Source organism: Alosa alosa, chromosome 12 (assembly GCF_017589495.1).
Source record: "Alosa alosa isolate M-15738 ecotype Scorff River chromosome 12, AALO_Geno_1.1, whole genome shotgun sequence".
NCBI lineage: Eukaryota > Metazoa > Chordata > Actinopteri > Clupeiformes > Clupeidae > Alosa > Alosa alosa.
The window spans coordinates 27,812,435-27,832,715 of record NC_063200.1 but is presented as its reverse complement, the minus strand read 5'-3'; the positions used below and the strand labels follow the sequence as shown (position 1 = coordinate 27,832,715).

General features: G+C 42.9%; 1 protein-coding gene across 1 annotated transcript in view; it reads left to right on the top strand.

Annotated features, from left to right (window-relative positions):
• Nucleotides 1-20, top strand: part of dnai1.2 (dynein, axonemal, intermediate chain 1, paralog 2) — a 34,252-nt gene extending 34,232 nt beyond the window's left edge. The window contains exon 19 of the mRNA XM_048258365.1: nucleotides 1-20. This exon is cut by the window's left edge and continues 346 nt beyond it. The gene's annotated coding sequence lies outside the window, so the exon portion shown is untranslated.
• Nucleotides 21-20,281: the final 20,261 nt, after the last annotated feature.

The window sequence follows — 20,281 nt, the reverse complement described above, 5'->3', positions numbered from 1 at the left end:
TTCATTTTGAAAATGTATTTATTTTTAAAAAAAGAACACATCAGTTCAAATGCAGTATTTTGGCTTGTCTCTTCTGTTTTCATATGTGTAAGTCTGAGTCTCTCTGCTTTATTACAGCTTCTGTTAGGTGACTTGTACAGGGAAGGTGGCTGTGTGTGTGTGTGTGTGTGTGTGTGTGTGTGTGTGTGTGTGGTCGTGCGTGCGTGTGTGCATGCGCATGCATACGCCTGTGGGTGTGGCTGTTTTTGGTGCAAAATATGATGCAGATGTGTCACAGAACATCTGCACTAGAAAGAGTGCTCGGTCATCTTCCAGGCAGCGCTGCCACCGCTGACTTAAAGGCACCTAATCCTAAACCTAACCCCAACCCTAACCTTAACCCATGCCTAACCCTAGTGCCTTCCAGGCAGCGCTGCCTTCAAGACAACGTTGGGGGCATAAAACACCAAGAAACAGAAAGAGTGGCTTGATTAAAGCTGGGCGTGATTCAGAGACAAGACACCATGACCCAGAACATCTTTACACAGACTTGTTGTCAGACATGCTTCCATATTATCATACAGTATATACTTCTTCTGATATCATAGGTAACACCACCTACCCACTTCTGCAATATTAGATATAACAAAATGAACACATAAGTTATCATCACAAATGAGCTTTCATGTGTTGCCATGTTTTTAGAAGACCTGTCCTGTCTCTGGAGACAAATGGGCTGTTCCAGCACTTCTGCAGTGATTAGCACACTTCCCAATTATCTTAGGGCATTACACGACACCTCATCCCTCTCCGTTTCCTCGTCTTAGTTGATGTGTCAGATAAAGCACCATCCAACCAGTCAGATGACAAGACATCACAAAGTTCGAGCACACATCCATGCAGCATTCATTAGTTCCTCTTCATTACAGAACGTTGTCCCCCCGCCCATGGTGCCAATTCAGATGCTGTAGTATATAGTAGCACATATCTCATATGATGTGTATGGTGACTTCAAGAACATCAGAGACATCCTAGTCACTTGAAATACAAGATTAGTTGTAGTCAGTCCAGGTCAGTGCTTTTGGTCCAAGATCAACATCTGAATTACATAACATTATTTCATCAGTATCATGTATGTTATACAATGTCTACCTACACACAGAAAGACACACACATGATGAGATCCATATGTTTGTTTCTGTAGGAGTATTTAGTAACAGACAGACAGACTGATGGACCGACAGACATGCAGCAGTTGAGTGGGAGAGCGTCTGCTGTTATATAACACACTGTTCATGGAGTGGTGTAAGTCATGATGCACCTACAGCCTCCTTACGTGCGGTCACCAACCTACTCACCAAACACTTCCTCATGCTCACACACACACACTCTTTTCAAATGTCATTTGGACAAGCGGGTGCACCAACAATTATGAACAACACTTTATCCTTTCTACATGTGTTGTGGTATGAGTATGTGTGTGTGTGTGAGTATGTGTGTGTGTGTGTGTGTGTTCATGCGTTGGAATGAAAAGAAAAAGCACTGCTGGTTTAATGAGAGGCAGGTGAGAGGCCTCTCGCCTGACATTTCAGATGGGATGACTCAGTCACTTGTAGGGCTGTATCGGGGCCCTGATGGGCTGCTACCAGCCGGGGTGTGTTGACATATTCACCAAATGCCACATAAAAAGGGGTGGGGGCAACAAAGAGTGCTGGGCAGCTAGCGGTCTTCTATTCATCTCTCCCTGACCACAGGGTCCATCATGTCTCGGCAAACATTCACTCGCTTGTTCTGTCTTTCTCTTTCTCTCTCTCACACACACACACACACACACACACTTGCGCTCACATAGTTTTAGTTGCTGAGTCTGATGCCGAGTCTGAATCGGAGCTGCAGACTCAACCATATCTGTGGTACGGATCAGTTTTCAGCTCACACACAGCAGTGGCCCTGACTGACACACCGCTCAATGGTGATGGCCACACGCCCGCCCGCGCTCAGGTGGACGCAAAGTGGGCATCAGGGGTAGGGGTCACTCAGGTGGCGCTCAACAGGTACTTGTGCTCATTGCGCTCGTGCTGGTCCTGCACGGGCGTGAGCACCGGCTCCCTCTCCTGGCTGGAGGGCACCTTGCAGGCGTGGTAGAGGACGAGGAAGAGCACGAAGATGAGCACGGCCACCAGCACGTTGCACACGATGGCCACCACTGCTGCGGTGGACAGGCCTGCGCTGCTGGACGCTTCCATAGTGAGGGCATGGGGTAGTGCGAGCAGGCAACCACACTCCAAAACAGCAAAGCACTGAGTCACAGACAGACAAAAAAAAAAGTTTTATCCTTAGATCTGCCGTCACCCTGTGCCCAGGTGGGATGTCTTTGGTCTCTCAGAATGTGTGTGTGTGTGTGTGTGTGTGTGTGTTGCTAACCTTTGCAGGAAATGCGTCAAAGTCTTGGTGGTTCAAAGCAGCCTGAAACGAAATGTGAGGCTCACAGAGACTTCCTGGAGACTCTGAACCTGCAGACGTGTGGTCTTGTCTGTTTGCGTCCCCCCCTCTCCTCCTCTTCCTCCCCCCTCTCCTCCTCTTCCTCCCCCCCTCCCTCTACTCTTCCTTGAGGATAGGATGGCCTACTTTTGGACTTCCTAATGAGCTCCCCTCCGCACCCTTCATCTCTCTTCATTTACCTCTCTTCCCATTACTGTCGCCATGTTCCCAGCTCCAATGCAGCAGATGTTCCAAGACATTTCACATCATTGATAAGTAGAGAAAAAAAAAGTCAGATGACACCTCCCTTCCTTTTCCAAAATGTCTCTCCAGATCTTATTTCAAAGCTGGAGCAAGGGGATAACTTCCTCCTGTCTCCTCTCGTCTGGACTGTCTGCTGCTTGTTTCCTTTTCGGCAAGATCTTAGGCAGGCAAGATAACTGGACGTTCCTCCCGGGTTGGGGGGCGGGGGCTATCGTCTTCTCCCGATGATTCCCTGTGGGATTCTCGTCGGTCTGCTGGAAGAAGGGGAGATCTGTAATGAGCACTCGAGGTTGAGATTCACAGCCATCACCACAACACAAAATGGGACCAAATGACAGACACGACCTTTGACTGAATGAACTCCCCGCCATCAGCAATCTATTAGCCAGCCCATTAACCTTCCCATGGAAGCCCTTTATGAGTGAGTGAGCAAGCTATGTGATATGATTGATTATGAAAGTCCTTTATTGGTGAATGACCTGTGTATTTCACATGAGACTACATGCACTGCAACTACATGCTCTGGGCCTGTAGGGCTATGAAACTCATATTTAAAAATAGGTAGATATGAGAGGTTTCTCTACATCAACGAGAAATACTTTCAGTGCTTGTGAATAGGTCTTTTATGTAAGGCGTTTCCGTGGAGACTCCCTAGCTAAGACAGGTTTGTATCAATGATAGAGAGGATTGTTTAGTGGTTAGGCATTTCTCCTTCCTGGTGTGCTCAATGAAGCCTTGAGGAAACCCACACACAACAGATTCTTCCGAGGGTTCCATCTGTTTAGTCAGCCCTCGTGTTTTCCTCATTTCCATATGTCTCTTCTTATTCTCTCTCTCTCCCTCTCCCTTTCTCTCTGAATCTCTTCATCACGCTCTCACATGGTGTGAGTGTAAATCGAATGCTCCATCTTCCTCTGTCTCCTCATTAGCATGCACATATATTAGCACAGATGTGTGAGTGTGTCTGTGTGTGCATGCGTGCATGTGATTGTGTGAGTGTGTGTGTATTATTGTGTGCTTATGTGTGCACTTCACCAAGTTTTTTCATAGCTATAATGACTTATTCACTAATTCTGTCCTGCATGTGTGTACATACAGTACATCTCTGTGTGTATAGGCCAGTGATCATCTATTCCAATAATTATGGATACACACACTTAACTTGAGTAGCAAACGATTTCATTACTTAAGCTATGAAGTGCTGGTGATAGTTCCCGGATGCAGCGATTCCTCCATAAATTTAGAGATTATAGGTCTCCATGGACCTCCTACTTCCCCTCCAACACGCGGGTAACGTTAGGTCAGCTGTGCACACCAGCCCACTGCCAGATCAGCTCACTGGAGCTCCACACACATACATACACACATCCATACAAAGTGTTTCCCACAGAACTGAATTGTATTTGTGGGGATAGGTTTGCAGAATTAACTTGAATTCAACAGTTTTTGACAAATTAGCGTAGCGTGGTTATGATGAACCAGATTTAAGCACAATTTAGTATAACCTGGAAAATCATTGTGTGGTGGTCAATGTTGATATTGTGGTGGGCCGCCACAAATAAGTCAATGTATGGGAAGCACTGCATACATACATACATACCGGTACATACTCTCTCTCACACACACACATAGACATTCAGGAACACACACTGTCAATACCAGATCAACTGAGGCTACTCGTTCACAGGCATGCCCTCTCTCTCACACACACAGCTCTCTCTCTCACACACACACTCCCTCTATCTCTCTCACACACACACACACAAACACACACTGTTAGAGCAGTGAATGAATTCTGCAGTCTCTTGAAACGATGATGAGTGTGTTTACTAGCGGTGCACTCTACACATCATCAGCAAGCCTTTGCAAATGAAGCCCTCAGCAAAGTCCTCATATCTTTTGAAATTGACATATTCCTACACACACACACACACCCTACACACACATAGGTGCAGGTGCAAAGTTGCCATTCTTTACCATTTGCATACTTCAACGGATATATACTCTCTCACACTAACTCACATGAGTGTGAACACACACCATTTACAGAGTCTTTCTTACTGTATTCCCTAATCAGACGTAATGAAAAGCAGAGCTGGCTAAAGCCATATGTGCTCCCACACACATTCTGGACGCAGAACTCAACGGCATATGGCAGAGCTCTGCTGGACTGAGTCCTGTTAAAAGAGTGCCAGGGCAAACATCAGCCCAGCCTGGCATGAGAGAGAGAAAGAGAGAGAAACACAGAGAGAGAGAGAGAGAGAGAGAGAGAGGGGGATGAAAGGAAAGACAGGACTGATTTGGATCATGTGCCCTTTGGGTCCACTGGGTAGGGGAGGTGTGCATGTACTGTATGGTCGGATGTAAATGTGATTTATGTCAGCTCTGCAAGTTGTTGTTGTTGTTTGTGTGTGTGTGTGCGTGTGTGCATGCATGTGTGCGCACAGATGAATAACACCACTCGTGCTATTATGAGTTGTGTTTGCGTTTGTTCATCCCCTGTGCGTCTCTCTATGCGGCACACACACACACACACACACACACACACACACACACACACAAAAGGAACGTTAATGTATAAGTGTCCGTGTTTGTCTTTCCAATGGCAGCGGTGCGACAGCCGCACTTAAAGCCCCTTCCAGCTAGTCCTCTCCCCCGGTGGCAGACACTCGGCTTTCAAAGGGCCTCAACCCGCTGAGCACATTCATCACTGTGGCATCAGTGCAGAGCAGGGCAGGGCAGTGCAGCAGCGGCATGTAAAAACACAGTGCGCATGCAGCCCGAGTGGAATCACTGGAGCCTTTTGCTACAAGCTTCAACAGATAACACAGCGAGAGCTGAACAATGCACGCGCCGCGCTAACGAGGAGGTTGATGCTAACATTGTCTCTGCCAGGAGGGGCAAGTAGAGAGTGTAATTACACACACACACACACACACACACACACACACACACACACGCAGCCTGCAGAGAGGTCATTGTAGAAGGGTGCTCTGTGTTTTACTAAAGAGCCTGTCAGCACACACAACAGCCCTCACATCCTCTCCTCTACAAAGAAAGAAAAAGCAAGGGTACGAGAGAGAGAGCGCGAGGGAGAGAGAAAGAGAGCTGAACAATGTGTCGCTTCATGCTCTCACCCTGTGCAGATTACAGGGGGTTATTCTAAGCGACACAAACACATATGGCGCGAATGCAGACATGTGTGCATGTGACAGACACACACACACACACACACATCCATCTACCCCCACACACACAAATTCTGACATAGGCAAAGCACCATGAAAAGCAAACAGAAGGAAAGCAGTATAGGTCCAGTGGTGTGAGTGTTGAGTTACCTGATAGTCAAATCGTAAGTATTTTCCCTCAAGTCGTCATACAGTAGACCAACAAGGTTGGCTGTTGATATGCAAAGACAGCTGAGGCACTTGCAAATGAAAGGGTGGTGGCAGTGGCTAACCAGCCCATGGAAGAGAGAGAGAGAGGGGGGGTCATGTTCTCTATTTCCATAGTCCGTGGACCAGCAGTGACACATCCATGCATACACACAAACAAACACACACAGGGAAAGAGAGAGAGTGATAGTGTGAGAAAGAGAGAGAGAGAGAGATGAGAAGCCAAAGAAAAGAAACACCCTGGGATAGAGCACGAGAGTCCCTTCCTCCGACCCCATACTCCTCACGGCCTTAACAGCCTTGCCCATGCCTGATGCCTGATGAATATTTCATCAGTATCAGTCCCGCTGTAAATGTCGTAAATACGGTTGCTGCAGTAACCACCATATCATCCCAAACGCTCCCCATGGGCTTCCACCACAGCATCTTGGCTGCAGTCAGTGTGCATTCTTCAACAGAAAACCCATTAGGACCATGTTTGGGTTGAGCGCTTATAGCTTAAGACTGCCTGGTGTTAAGGAGAGTTGTTGAGGCTATATCAGAGATGGTCCAGAGGAGACTTTTCTAGAGCGTTTTTGCGAGGCCTACACACTATACAAATGTAACATTGTAGTTATTGAACTATACATGTTTAAACTGGTATCCGGATCTGAGGAAAAGGATGAAGAACTAGGCCTAACTGTAGAAGGTCACCTCTAAGTAGAAGTATGAGAATGGCTAATGAAGTTATTACCTTTATATCCGTTTCAGTAAAGTAACAGAAAAGTAATGCTAATAGATAACATCAGCCCTTGGCTTGCCAGTGCAATGTTAAATGTTAAATAAACATTGTTCTCAGCTCTGACAGTTTATGATAGGAAACAGCTAATTATCTTAGGTTATATCTTAGCTCTAACACGTTAGCTAGCTTGTCTGCTTTATGAAGAGTTGTCCCTGTCCTCCACCCCTAAATACTCAGGATTCATGATGCTCATAACCCTTTAACTGGCACACCATGATAAAAGTGATGAAAAAATATATTTTTTTTTTGTATTATCTTGCTCTATTAGGCTGTAGTAGGAAAAATCTGTGATTTTTTTTTCAAAGGACCCTCCCATTCAATTTCTATGAACCTCTACCAAACGTGTGTGCCTGTTAATGGTAAAAGTCAGTTATCGGACTTTGGCATGAGATTATTTTGTTTTACTGAAAGAAAACAGTTTTTTCTCCAAAAAAGTGGTATTATCTTGTAGCCCTGGGGCCTCATTTATAAAAGGGTTGCGTAGAAACCGTCCTTCATTTGATCTTCGATAATTTCTGAAATGATCGTACGTGTGATTCAGAGAAAATCGAACGCGTCGCGACAAAAAACGTCGCGTGACGCCACCGTTCCAGATGTGCCCATTATAAATCACAAATGAACGTCAACTTGTGCTCAGCCGGATGGTTTTAGGTCTCCGCCTTGTAAACACCCCCTCATCAATACCATTAGCATATGTTTAAATGAAATCAATGGCCTAAAAGCTGTAGCTTATGTAAAATTATATATTGAAAACATTGTATAGGCCTAGCCTATGCCATCTGATGTTAACTAGCCTATATCGTCCAGATCCGAATAGCTTAACTAATTATGTTTTTTTCCTCGCAAAGCTTTCTGGAAAGAGATCGTATGCATCCATGTCCATTGTCCTCTGCTCGCTTTCATTCCTTTTGCTTGCAGTAATGTGAATAATCAACATTAAGTAGCCTATGTTTAGGCCTACTTTGTAGAAAAAAAAATTGGGTAGGCCTACCTTATGAAGGAAAGACCTAGGCCTACAGCATAATCCTTGGTAATGCTATGGTACAGTAGGCTACTGTAATGCTTCCAATATGACCCAGGGTAATATGCTGATTTAGTTTACAAAACAGAGGGACTAAATTAAGCGTGATATGTCATGTAAGCTTAACGTTTCTTTTAGGATAGGCTATGTTTTTGCTGAAAAAGTACCCTAGCTCGCCGGTCATTATTCATTCATTCTGCATATCTTTGCTATCGTTTTCTTTCAATAATGTCCAATGGCTTAAACATTGTCCTTTATTGTTTGCTTTAGGCCTACATTTATATTTTAGCCTACATTATTCAACTCACGAACTGTCATCTGATATTGGGCACTGCCAGTCAAAAAAAGCAGACAGGTGCGCGCTCTGCACCTCTTTACGCAACTCCGACGCAACACTAAATATGAAGATGCCTTGCTTTCAGAAGATAACTTCCGTCCCTTGGTTGTGTAGGCTATATATGATATAGAATATCTAAAGCCTACATTGTATAGCTTACATTCAAATATTACCTTTCTGTTACTGGCTGGGAATAGGCCTATGAGCTAGCAAATTAGGATGTAGTGGAGGCTAAACGCAGTAAACACAGTTTATCCACCTCTGAAATTTCAGAAATAGAGTTTAGGCCTACCCACCTCTTATTAGAGTTTATCCACCTCTCAAAAGAGTTTATTCACTTTTAACATTCAAAACTGTATTATCCAATACTATCCTATATTCCCAATACTGTACAATAACCTCCACCATTATTAAACATGTTCTGAATGCCTTTTTAAAAAAAATCCGATACCGCATGGCTTAGTCCACCTCACCCGAGATTGCATAATTCATAGTTCACCCACCTCTTATTTTACCACTATATCCCTGGCACAAATGTACTTTTCCTCTCCTAAACGAGGGACAATTGGACATTTTATGGTCAATATTAGATTAGTGAGAACACTAAATATACTAGATCACCTGTAAGAATGTTTCAATCATTCTATCGTAGGTCTTGGTGTTTTTTTTTAGATATTATTAAATAAGTAGGCCTAAGCTGTACGTTTTTTTCACTTTCTTAAGTGGGCTATAGTTCTCATTAGCAGTTTTATGCTAAACCATGAAACATTAAGCTCGGCCCAAAAACGCCTTTAAAAATCTTCTGATATTGATCATGCATATGGCAAAGAAAGACATGAGATCGTTGGTCTTGGAATTTTGATCGCGACTTAGACCTCAGATTACTTGCAGTACCCCGGCATTACCACAAGGAAATGGTCGTGACGTCAAGTTTGAACCTGACGTGGAGATAAGCACTTTTCCACGTCAAAGACGGTTTTTATAAATCTGAGCGTTGGCATGGATTTGAGCGTACGCACGGTCTAAGATCAAATCTGTACGTAAGAACGCTTTATAAATAAGGCCCCTGGTCCCAGAGTTTAAGAGAAATCATGTTAACAAGAAATAAACTAATTCCTGTACCTGCAAACCACTTAAGTAAATTTACCCATGAAATGAACGGGATTCTATGGATTTAGGTGAAGAACATGTACACATAATACATTTTGGTCAGTACCATGAAGAGAAAACTGATTCAACTATATAAACCATATATTTTCTGAAAGCTTAGACCCTCAGGATGTGATCTAACATGACATGAGACATGTCGACCCTCCTCATTAGTATGCTGCCCATGCATTACACATTGGGTATTAGTAAATTAAGCGTATGGCTGATACATTTTGGGCTGTACTGTATGGAGGAAAAACTAGTTAAACCACCTAAACCATACATTGTCTGAATGCATATACTGTACCCTCAAGATGTGAACTGACATGGGTTTTGACATTTGTCACCCTCCTCATGACATGATAGCCCAAAACAGTATTAGTCATATACACTATTTACCAATACTCAATGTATTATGCTTGGGCAGCATACTAATGAGGAGGGTGGGACATGTCTCATGTCATGTTAGATTACATCCTGAGGGTCTAAGCTTTCAGAAAATATATGGTTTATATAGTTGAATCAGTTTCCCCTTCATGGTACAGACCAAAATGTATTGAATTGCATTGAATTAGCATAGATTAGCACAGCTAATAAGCCTATTTGATATATTTCATGCGTATGCATGCTTTTTAAACATATATATGCTGTGTTTACAGTAGTAGTATACATTTGAAAACAGTATATAATGGTATTAATTCATAAACTTTGTCATGTTTTCTAGTATTATCTATACGGACCTGACTTTTACCATAAACTGGCACTTCAACCGTTTGGTTGAGCATGTTTTCAAAAAATTATTTAACCATGACAAATGTATATATTTTTAATGTAAGTTAATACATGTGTTATTCCACTTCATTTTAACATAATAATGAAGAAAAAAAAGTCTTACTTTTGAAAACTTGGTAGATGTGACTCCACAAAATATGGTCGAAATCGCGTAAATTAATTTCTTAAATCGCATATGATGAGAAGGTGTGGCCTTTACCATTACAGAGGTACTGAGCAAATATTTTGTGCTTAACATGTAGTGCTCAAGTGGTAGATATGGCTCCATATGTTTAAACTTAACACAGTTGGATGTTTTGGTCAGATATGGTGTCTTAAAGTGTGCTCTACCAAACGGTTGAGCAGGCAGTTTAAAGAACTGCTGCTTCAATTTGCACAACGGACTAGATCCAAAGCAGAAATCCTCGGCCTTGATATTGCCAGTTTATTTCGCTCATGATAGACATAACAAGGTTGAAAAACTTGATTTTCACTGGAGGGGGTCAATGAAAATTCAATTAAATTTGACACCGTGCACCCTTTTTAATATGGCTTACACATTATTGCTGATAAAATATGAAAGCACCTCTGACACACACACCAAACCACAGAAAACCAAACACGTGACCAAACATGTTATACTGTAGCAGAATAATGCAAAACCTTCTGACTTGTCCTAGGTTTCTTTCAATTTGAGAGATATCATCGCATTGAGGTCTGCGGTTTCCATGTGCCTTGTTTGTAGTCTTTCTTTTGCTTTACTCAAACTGCTCAAAGTCTATATAGTACACAAACAGACTGTCTTCACAAAGTCTTCTGTCTGAGTTTGTGCTTTCCAATGAATCATACCAAGTGCAAACATTATGCAAGCTTGTGTTTTTTATGAGTGTACCTGTTGAGCCACTTAAAGACTGCAAACTTAAGCATATCTATCAAGGAATTCTATCAGGAATTGCTGGTGAATGTTGCCCTCTCCTTCAGAGGGTAGATATTATTATTTACATAACACAGTGAAAACTACAGGATCAGCTGTAACTGTACGTTGGCTCTCATAGGTATGTTCCCACTCAACATGTCATGCAACGTAAAGGAGATCATTGTACTGTAGATCTTTTGATTGCCAATCTCTATAAATCGTATTTACTCCACTAAAATTGGAAGCTACTTCCTGGCTTCAAGTAAGAATCTTCAGCAAATTAAGTTAAATGGTTTTTCGATCAGTCTGATTCAATTAAGATCCTTTCTGTTTTACGTTAATTTTAATTTAAGTTAATTTCCTCAAAGCTTTTAAGGTGTTTAAAGGTCATTTCAGCCCAAACGATTTCTATTCATAGTGCCTGTTTAGCAGTCCCTGTAAATTTCACACACACACACACACACACACACACACACACACAATGGAACGCACACAAAAACAGGCAAATTCATACGACATTATGGCCTCTGATTCAAGTGACAGATGGGAGCACAAGCTATTTTCCATAGCACATAAACACTCAACTTCTGAAAAAGTCTAAAATACACAATCTGCCAACAGTCATCTGACGAACAGGGTGCACTGTGCCAATTATTCAGGACTCACACACAGGCAAATATTGGCAGCATGAACACACCAGCTATCTGGGGCCAGTGCTAGAAATTGTAATTGGTATTCACAAACACACACACACACACACTCAGTCTGCCACCTCCCCAGTAAAACATAGCATGGAGCAGCAGGGAAAGCATGTGGCACTGGGGAGTTCCTGTTGTGGAAAGAGCAACAGAAAGAGGTGAGGCAGAGTGAGTCCGTCTCCACTCACCGCAGAGGCCCGCCTGCTAATACGTTTATTACCACCGTATGTCTTCATCATAGACATTCAGCAGCAGGGAAACAGAGGTCTCATTAAGCTCCCTTCTGAAAAACAATCCTTGTGTGTTTATTGTCTCAGAACAAATACTGTGTTTGCTTGTTTATTTTTCTCCATTATGCAACTCTCAAATGGGTTTCTTCTGTGTAATCCGTTGCAGTGGATCTTGTAGCACGCGTGCTTGTTGCATGCTTTTCTTCATTTTTACATTCGGCTACCATTTGAATGCTGCAGTACACCATTAACTAGAACACACCGTTAATCAGGCAATTAGTGATGAGGAGAGACTTGCTGCATAGTAAAGACATATATTCAGTTTCAGAGGCACTTACAAGCCCAGATAACAAGAAAGGGTTGCCACAGGAACAGTATTTGTTCTTGAGAGTTCACAACTCCAAACAGACACCATGTCACTGGCTTGCCTTCATATTGTTCATACAGACCTAGAAGATGAGAGCAGTGTTTGCGATTATTTGATATTTACGACAGCCTCGGGCAAGCAGCAGCAAGAGCTGAGTGACTGAGAGTGTCTGTGTGTGTGTGTGTCTCTGTCTGTGTGTGTGCGTGTCTCTGTGTGTGTGTGTGTGTTTGCGTAAATGTGTGTGTGTGTGTGTGTCTGTCTGTCTGTGTGCCTGAGTGTGTATGTGTGTGTGTGTGTGTGTGTTCTATGATACTCCTGAGATGCAGTGATTCATTCCGGTAGGGAACCCCCCGCCTATGGCCCTTCACTCTGTGTGTGCGTGTGTGCGCATCAAAACTGCTTCAGGGAGAAGCAGCGGGACCTGAACCTTTTGTCTTTTCCTCGGTCTGGAGAAAACTGTGTGGAGGGTTGTTGTACTGTCAAGAGGGCAGTTTAAAAAAAAAAAAAAAACTTCAGTGAGAATCAACACAAGTAAATAAATAAATAAAAACTTTTTCACCATATCTGGAGTTATGAGGGGAATATTTTTGCTCTCTGAGCTATTTCTGACTGAAAGGGAGCATCGAGTCAGAAGTGTCAGTCCTGAGGAGTTTCCGTTAGAGAGCACCGTGCCAACAGAAAGCAGAAGCAACACACTCTGCAATTGTACCGCAACATTGCCTTGGGCAGACTATTCAACACCACCACGGCAACTAAATGAACTTATCAGTTATATCTAAAATGTGACAATAAAGGCCGTAAAACATTGCTCTGTTTTTCCTCCAAATTCAATAAAACTGCACCCTAATAGGTTTATCATGGTGCAGAACTAATTTTGGCAGGAATTCAGGAAAGGAAAAATCAGCAGGTCTTGAGTGCACTGATGCTATCCATCGAGTGATAGAGAGCTAATCCAGTGCAGCTGGGTCAGTGAAGCAAGTGAAGATGCCTCGCCTACTGAACCTTACCCACGGCACAGAAAACAGTGACAGCGGGTCTCATCCTCAGCACAGTAGGCCAACGTCGGCCCTGGCTGTTCTCAGACCAGTGCCCTTGCCTGGTCGCAGTTCCCCCTTGGCCATCTGGGCTGACAGCCGTGACCCGCTGCTGCCCTGTGGGTCACTCGACCTGAGCTGTGGCTAGAGGCAAGACCGTGAGCTGCATGGACAGTCTGCATGACTGCCATGAAAAACAACACAACAATCCTTGGCTACGTCACAGAGTCAGTGTGGTAGTCCTAACGCTGCACACTCCACAGAGCTTTTTCTGTGTGTCTATATTCGAACATCACATAAATTCTGGGCTCTCAATAAATTAAATTTGTATCATTCCATTTACCTCATGTCATGTTTTACAAGTCCATGGTTGGCTAAAAAAGGCTACTGTTTTTCCCCCACTGGTGTGAAGTTAAGTAAGACATCAGAATGATGCACATGGTAGGCTACCACCTTACAGCTTCCCACACACAGCAACATTAACCCCACTTCATATGCACAATGACCTACTGTCAAACAAGGAATGAGCATCTTTGTAAGTGTCCCTATGGGGAAAACACTTCCATTCTTTAAAACAGGCCTTCCAGCTTGACCCACATTTTGCTGCGGATTGAAGAGACATTTAAAGGTAAAACTGTCAAAGCTAATCTGTAAACCGGCCACTCGTACTTATTATTGTTGTCTAGAGCCAATTCTCAATCGCCGTACACCCATTCAATCCAAGTATGCTTGGATCAAATCAGTGTGAATACAGCGGCACATCACAGCAGGACGCGTTGGATGCGTTCGCATGACTGGCCAGGCATCCATCTGGAAGCCATCCTAGAGGATCGGCGCGTTTTGCTTTGCCCAGCCGCATTATCAAGCAAGCGTCAGAAGACAGCACTCCTGCCTGAACAACAACGATTTAACATAATCTTCATATATATAATATAACATAACCTTCAAAATAGTTAAAAGAGCCCGGTGCCAAATCTAAAATATATTGTTGCCATCAACCTAACGGCACAGCAGAACCCGAACCCTGACATTTAGAAGCGAAATGTCGAAGGGAAAACAGAGAGTGAGACAAATAAAAACGCAAGGGCTATATTTAGTTGATATTGCAGTCTGAAAATTATGCACAGACTGCGTGAGGTAAATCGATTGCCTGAGGCAAAGTGCACCTGAGTTTATTTCAGACTATTATGCCTAGTGCGGCTGATATGGAGGTTATATGGAGGCAACAAGAATGTATGACTATACTTCAGCGATAATATTTACATATTTATAGCCTTCTCGCAAAAAGTAAAACATGACCATCAACAAAGAAACTCACAAAATAATAGACTAGGATTGTCAAGGTTTGTAGTTTGAAAATAGACTACCCAGCTAGCGCGCAATAACGCAACTGACATGTCTGATAGGGCATTCCCGAGAAGTCATCGCTAACTTCTGATTTGCACTTAGTGTATGTTCCCAGTGCTTGTTAGCCCACAGAGATGATGAGAGCCTACGCTAGGCTACTACAACTTATATTCTGGAGGACTTATAATAAAGATACCAGCCAGTGAGAAAAGTGTGATTTGGCAACAGCCTTTGCCCGAGAATAAACGGTACACTACACAGTCAATTTCGAGTCGATCGACTCGACTCAGAGGGAAACAATGATCAGCGGCCATAGTCCTGGCGTTCTAAAGAAACATGCTGCGACATCAGATATATCGAATCAAATGGTCTTTAGCCAAACTCAAACACTAACAAGTCCATGGCTGTGGTATAAGACGCCCAAAATCGTATAAAAGTTGTCTGTGATCCGTTTAAATGCATTCAGTCAATATCAGAAAAGTTATCATATTTATTTATAACCTACAATGTATCTTCGTATACTTGTTTTAAGATAGGCTACAGTGGCGGACAGTATTGGTTACATATGAACACAAAACGCTGACCACATGGCCAATCTACATTTACTATATCTGACTTTGAGGAATAAAAGTGAAATAGCGTACCTGCAATTCATCTGCACAGACGGCGACGGTGGAAACAATTGGCCGTGCGTGCACCAGTCTCGCATGAGATCCCTTATTTCAATCTAGTTGGTAGACACATCGTGTAGCAGGGGAACACATCGACAGGCTCGACCACCTCTGCCTGGCTGCGACCACGTCAGTCGCACTCATAAGCGAGCGAACGAGCAAGAGAGTGGGGGGGGGGTCGATGTTGTGGGTGGGTATTTCAAAATACTCCAGGCTTGTGGGTTTGACAAAAATAGCTGCATTGTACCATATCCATGATATCCAAAAAATAAGAGATGCCTTAAGCCTAATTTGTTCTAATCATTCAACTGTATTTTTACATGGTACCTACACAAAAGCACCTACACAACAGCAAATTTGACATGGTCTGAAATCTGGTGGTGTAGGCTAGGTCTGTCATGGAGACTTGGATAATATAATAACATGGAGACTTGAATAATATTCTATCTAATAGTCTTAAATGACAAAAAACTCCATGTCTGACTATATGTGGTAAGAATTTGCACCTTCTCTTGGGCTGTACAACATTTCTCCTTGTGCCCTTTAGAGCACCGCTGTGGACCCCACCCATAGTGATTTTGCACAATGAGAGGAACTGTCCATCAGCTGGAGTTCCTGTGCAATTATATGCCCCCATTTGAGGGTATCTCAGCCTGTTTTTGTGTAGGCTAATCAGCTCTGCATGGCGAGCCCCAATAAGGCAATGAAAGCAGAGGTCCAGTATAGCCTAGAAATCTAGATGCACCCTAGCGGCGGCAAATTAATTTGCTCAGCCTGTACGTCTAGTACCAAACCATAGGGATTTCTATTGGCTGACGCCGTGGACGTCATCCAATCACAGCGCTCTATTTTGTTAGAGAGTCTTAAGGCGGGCTTAACAGGATTCACGACTGTCCCAAGACAGTGAACAACAAGGAAGGTGGCTATGGCTTAACTAAGAGCGGTTGTTTGAATCGGCGCTAAGGCCAACTTTGGTGGAGTTGGACTTATGCTTTTCTTTGAAAGTTGAAAGTTGAGCAACACAATGCACTTAAGTCATTCCTTTCGAAGAAGGATGTATTTGCCGTTTTGCCGACCAGATACGGATATGGTCCTAGCGCTGGCCTATTGCATGCCTAGGCAGTTTGAAAGACAATTCTCTGCCCGCCCCTTGGATTAAGCGAGGTGAATGGTTCGATTCCAGACTATACATTTCAATGATATAGGATGGCCCGCCAGGCTAGAGGTCCAGTGAATGGAGGATGTGTTGGCGTAACTGAAATGAGATGTGATTAAAACTCCTTATTCCAGGTGATAAACATCATTCCAATAACTCAGGGTCTATGTCTTTCAAGGCATTAGTCTACGTTCAGATCACCCACCCTGGGATACCCCAGTCTTTCTGGGAAGGGCTCTCTTCTGTCCCAGACAGCCTCTGGTTCAGATCAACACTCAACCATATTTCAGCATTCCTTCACAATCTCCTCAGACTCCCCTTTAATCCTCAGTATGTTTTTCAGCAGGATGCCTACTGTGGTAGGCGTTGTCATACTGGGAGCAGAATATTTTTCTTGACTTCTTCCCAAAAATGTTCAGCTAAAACATGTACCTCTATTATTTTCATAAGAGACTGGAACAAGTGAATTTCGTCAAATAATAAAACAGTTTTAAACACGGTCCCCAGGGTGAACAAAGCATGCAGCATGTTATAAGACTGTGGTTCACCACACTTTTAATTTAGCCAGTGATGGGCAACAAGTTTGATATAAAGCAATTCTAAGAAAACAAGATTATTTGGTAATTTGCCAATTCGTCACTCAGCTTGCCTCATGGGAGACTGAAACAATCTTGTAAGATCTATAGTTAAAATATACAAATGTCCAGAAGGGCTCTGCCAATGATTCAGATCGTAAAAAAAAAAAAAAGACTGCCTACATGCAACACTTCTCATTGTAGGACTCACTCACAAAAGCAGAGACATTTAAAAAGAGAGAACTTTAGAGAAGACGGCTAGATGTTGGTGCACTTCACTCTTGCTTTTGAGGCACATGGGCATTTAACCTAAATATACCAGTCAATACTCAGCAAAAACATGATTGTAGGTCACCATGGGTTCCTTTTCATTATCAGTGTAGTAATGTGTCCAGATTGAGGGCTTGTAGCCACAATGTAACAGCACCAGGAGCTTGGTTGACCTATATTCTGCCATCAAAAATAGTTCAGTGGTCATGTCATGTTTTTCGTGCCTGATTTCGTGGTGAATCAGTCACCATGTGGAGTTTCTATACATTTACATTTAGCAGACATGTTTAGAGAATCAGTAATTTTGCAGTAGGTCTATTGATACACATTTACATCAAAATTTCAGATAACCACATGGTCTTGGTATTTCCCTCGCCTTTGTATACCAAGAACACACCACATAGCATCTTATAAATTGAGCATACACACTGGTTTACTTTGGTCCTGTGTCCATGCAAGTAGTGTTCCCTGTTTTTTCAAATAAAAAATGACTAAATAAGTAAACACATTCACTCGGCTTTAAATGAGTTTGAAAGGGCCTATCTGTGTGTATGTGTAAAAAACATCCCCCTCGTCAGCCATTCACAAGGTAAAACCATAAGCCTCTAAAACATTAGACAGACATTTCCCTCAGGGATTAAGCCAATTAGATCACTGCCATAGTCACAGTGAGTGGGCATTAAAATCCATTTAGCTTCCCAAGACATTGAGCTGTGTTGGAGAAGCAGGTGAATCTAAGAGCAACCAAGTCCCTTATGAAAATGACTAACTGTCTGACTGACGACTAGGCCTACTCCGAAATGTGGTGTCTAGTTTTAGGGAAATAGTGATTTGGCTCCCCATAGTGGTAGAAATGTACAGTACAACTGTGCCTGGGACAGCTTGTTTATTTGAACGGCAGACACTTAGGATGAAGATCTATGATATAATAAATTCCTCTCTGAAGTTACTGCTCAATTTAAATGAGAGGGACTGTGGCTCCATAACTCTTCAGCTTTATGTGATTCTTTGCTGCCACAGACTTCCTCTGCCAGCAGTTTGGAAGTTGGTGACTGTGGTATGTGTTTCTCAGAAGAGAGTGTATCTGTTTGAAAGACAAAAGTGTGTTTTTCAATTAGAACATAGTTCTGCTTGCTGGTCTGCTTTTTAGTGAAGAGTGAATAAACAATGATCTACAGTAAATACAGTGTAAGTTTGTTTTAGGTCAGGACATCAATGATTATACTAGGCCAAAATATAGACAAAAGAGAAATATTTATTTCATGATAGAGCTCGGTTTGGAAGTAAATTACCATTCAAAAAGTACACAATTAATTTATTTTCTTAAGGATTTACTGACATGAGTTGTAATATCTATTTACCACATGCAATGGGTTTTCTCCACTACACAAAAGCTACTAACCCCCTACGCCAGTAACTCCACCGCAATCAGTTATGATCACTGAGGTGAAGGAGCAGATCTGTACGAAGCGCACACACACACACACACTCCTCTCCTTCTCTCTTACACACACAAACACACCGTACTCAACCCACTCACACTCAGTAAAACAACCCTTGGTTTCTCAGCCATTGCACAGATCATAATAATTATTTATAATATTTATCAGTAGATGACATGAAGGGTTGGAGTCTGCACCTGGCTCAAGAGATGGCGTATAGCGGCTCTGCTGCACACCACAGCTCTCTTCTGCTTCTCTCTCCACAGCCTGCCCCCTCCCACTCTCACCTGGATGCACACACTCACACAGTGACTCAGTTTTGCTATTACTAGAAAACTAAATCTGTCTGGCTTCATTGGATTTGGACCATTTGCATCCTGTGGACATGACATCTTCAGTCAAGGTATGGAAATGGTGACCAATCAGCACCTTGGACAGCAAGAGAAATGCACATTTAGCCTGGAGAGGAGGCTTGTCTCACTGAACGGAACACTTGGCAAATGTAAAGATGTTTTAAACTCAAGACCTGTCTTGGGTTTGTTGCACCGTGTAAGAATCAGATGGAAAGTTGGTCTTGTAAGACGAGTACACAATAAATAATGTTCCTCTTAAAAAATCTAATGTGCTCTCTTTAGCACTCTGGTTATAAGCTCACTCTTGATTGTAAGGTTCTGACTGGCCATCTCAATACCTGTTGCACCAAGTGTCCATCCACCTGGACCATAGCAGTAGCTCAAGTATATATAGAGAGAGGGACATTTGTGCAGAAAGCTAAGACATATGACACTTTGACATCATGGATACCATGGCAAGAGTTGTGGTGTAAGAGCCTCATATGTCCAATCGAAAGCCAGAAGAAGAAACTGGTATCCAAACTGGCTGTTTGGATTCAATCAAACGGAGTTGAAGGGTTGTGTAGGTAGTAACCTGTGGCTGACACCATTATATACAGCGGTCCATAGACTTGTGTTTGAGTGTGTATGAGTGTGTGTGTGTGTGTTTAATCTCGGTTTAGTGACACTCAGGGTCAGCTGAAGTGTCCTGTTAATTCCTGTGCTTGTTGTTTTCTTCTTTCCAGAGTCCGGTAGACGAGGTGTCCGGTAGACAAGGTGAATGTCACAGGAACGTCATGAGAACACATGGGCACACACACACATACTGTACAAGTAAACAACCAGTGTTGCCAGTGTCATACGGAGCATGTTGTGAGGACGGGTACAGCGTGCGATCCCCTTTGCCTTTCTCAGTGACTGAAGGGGCACTGGAAGGAATTGTGGGATATGTAGTTCGAAAGTCTCGTCCATCCCACAGTCTCTGACCTCCAGAAACAAGCCAATCAGTCGTAGCACCGTGTTATCACACTCATAAGGCAAAAGACCACATGACTGTCACCATGA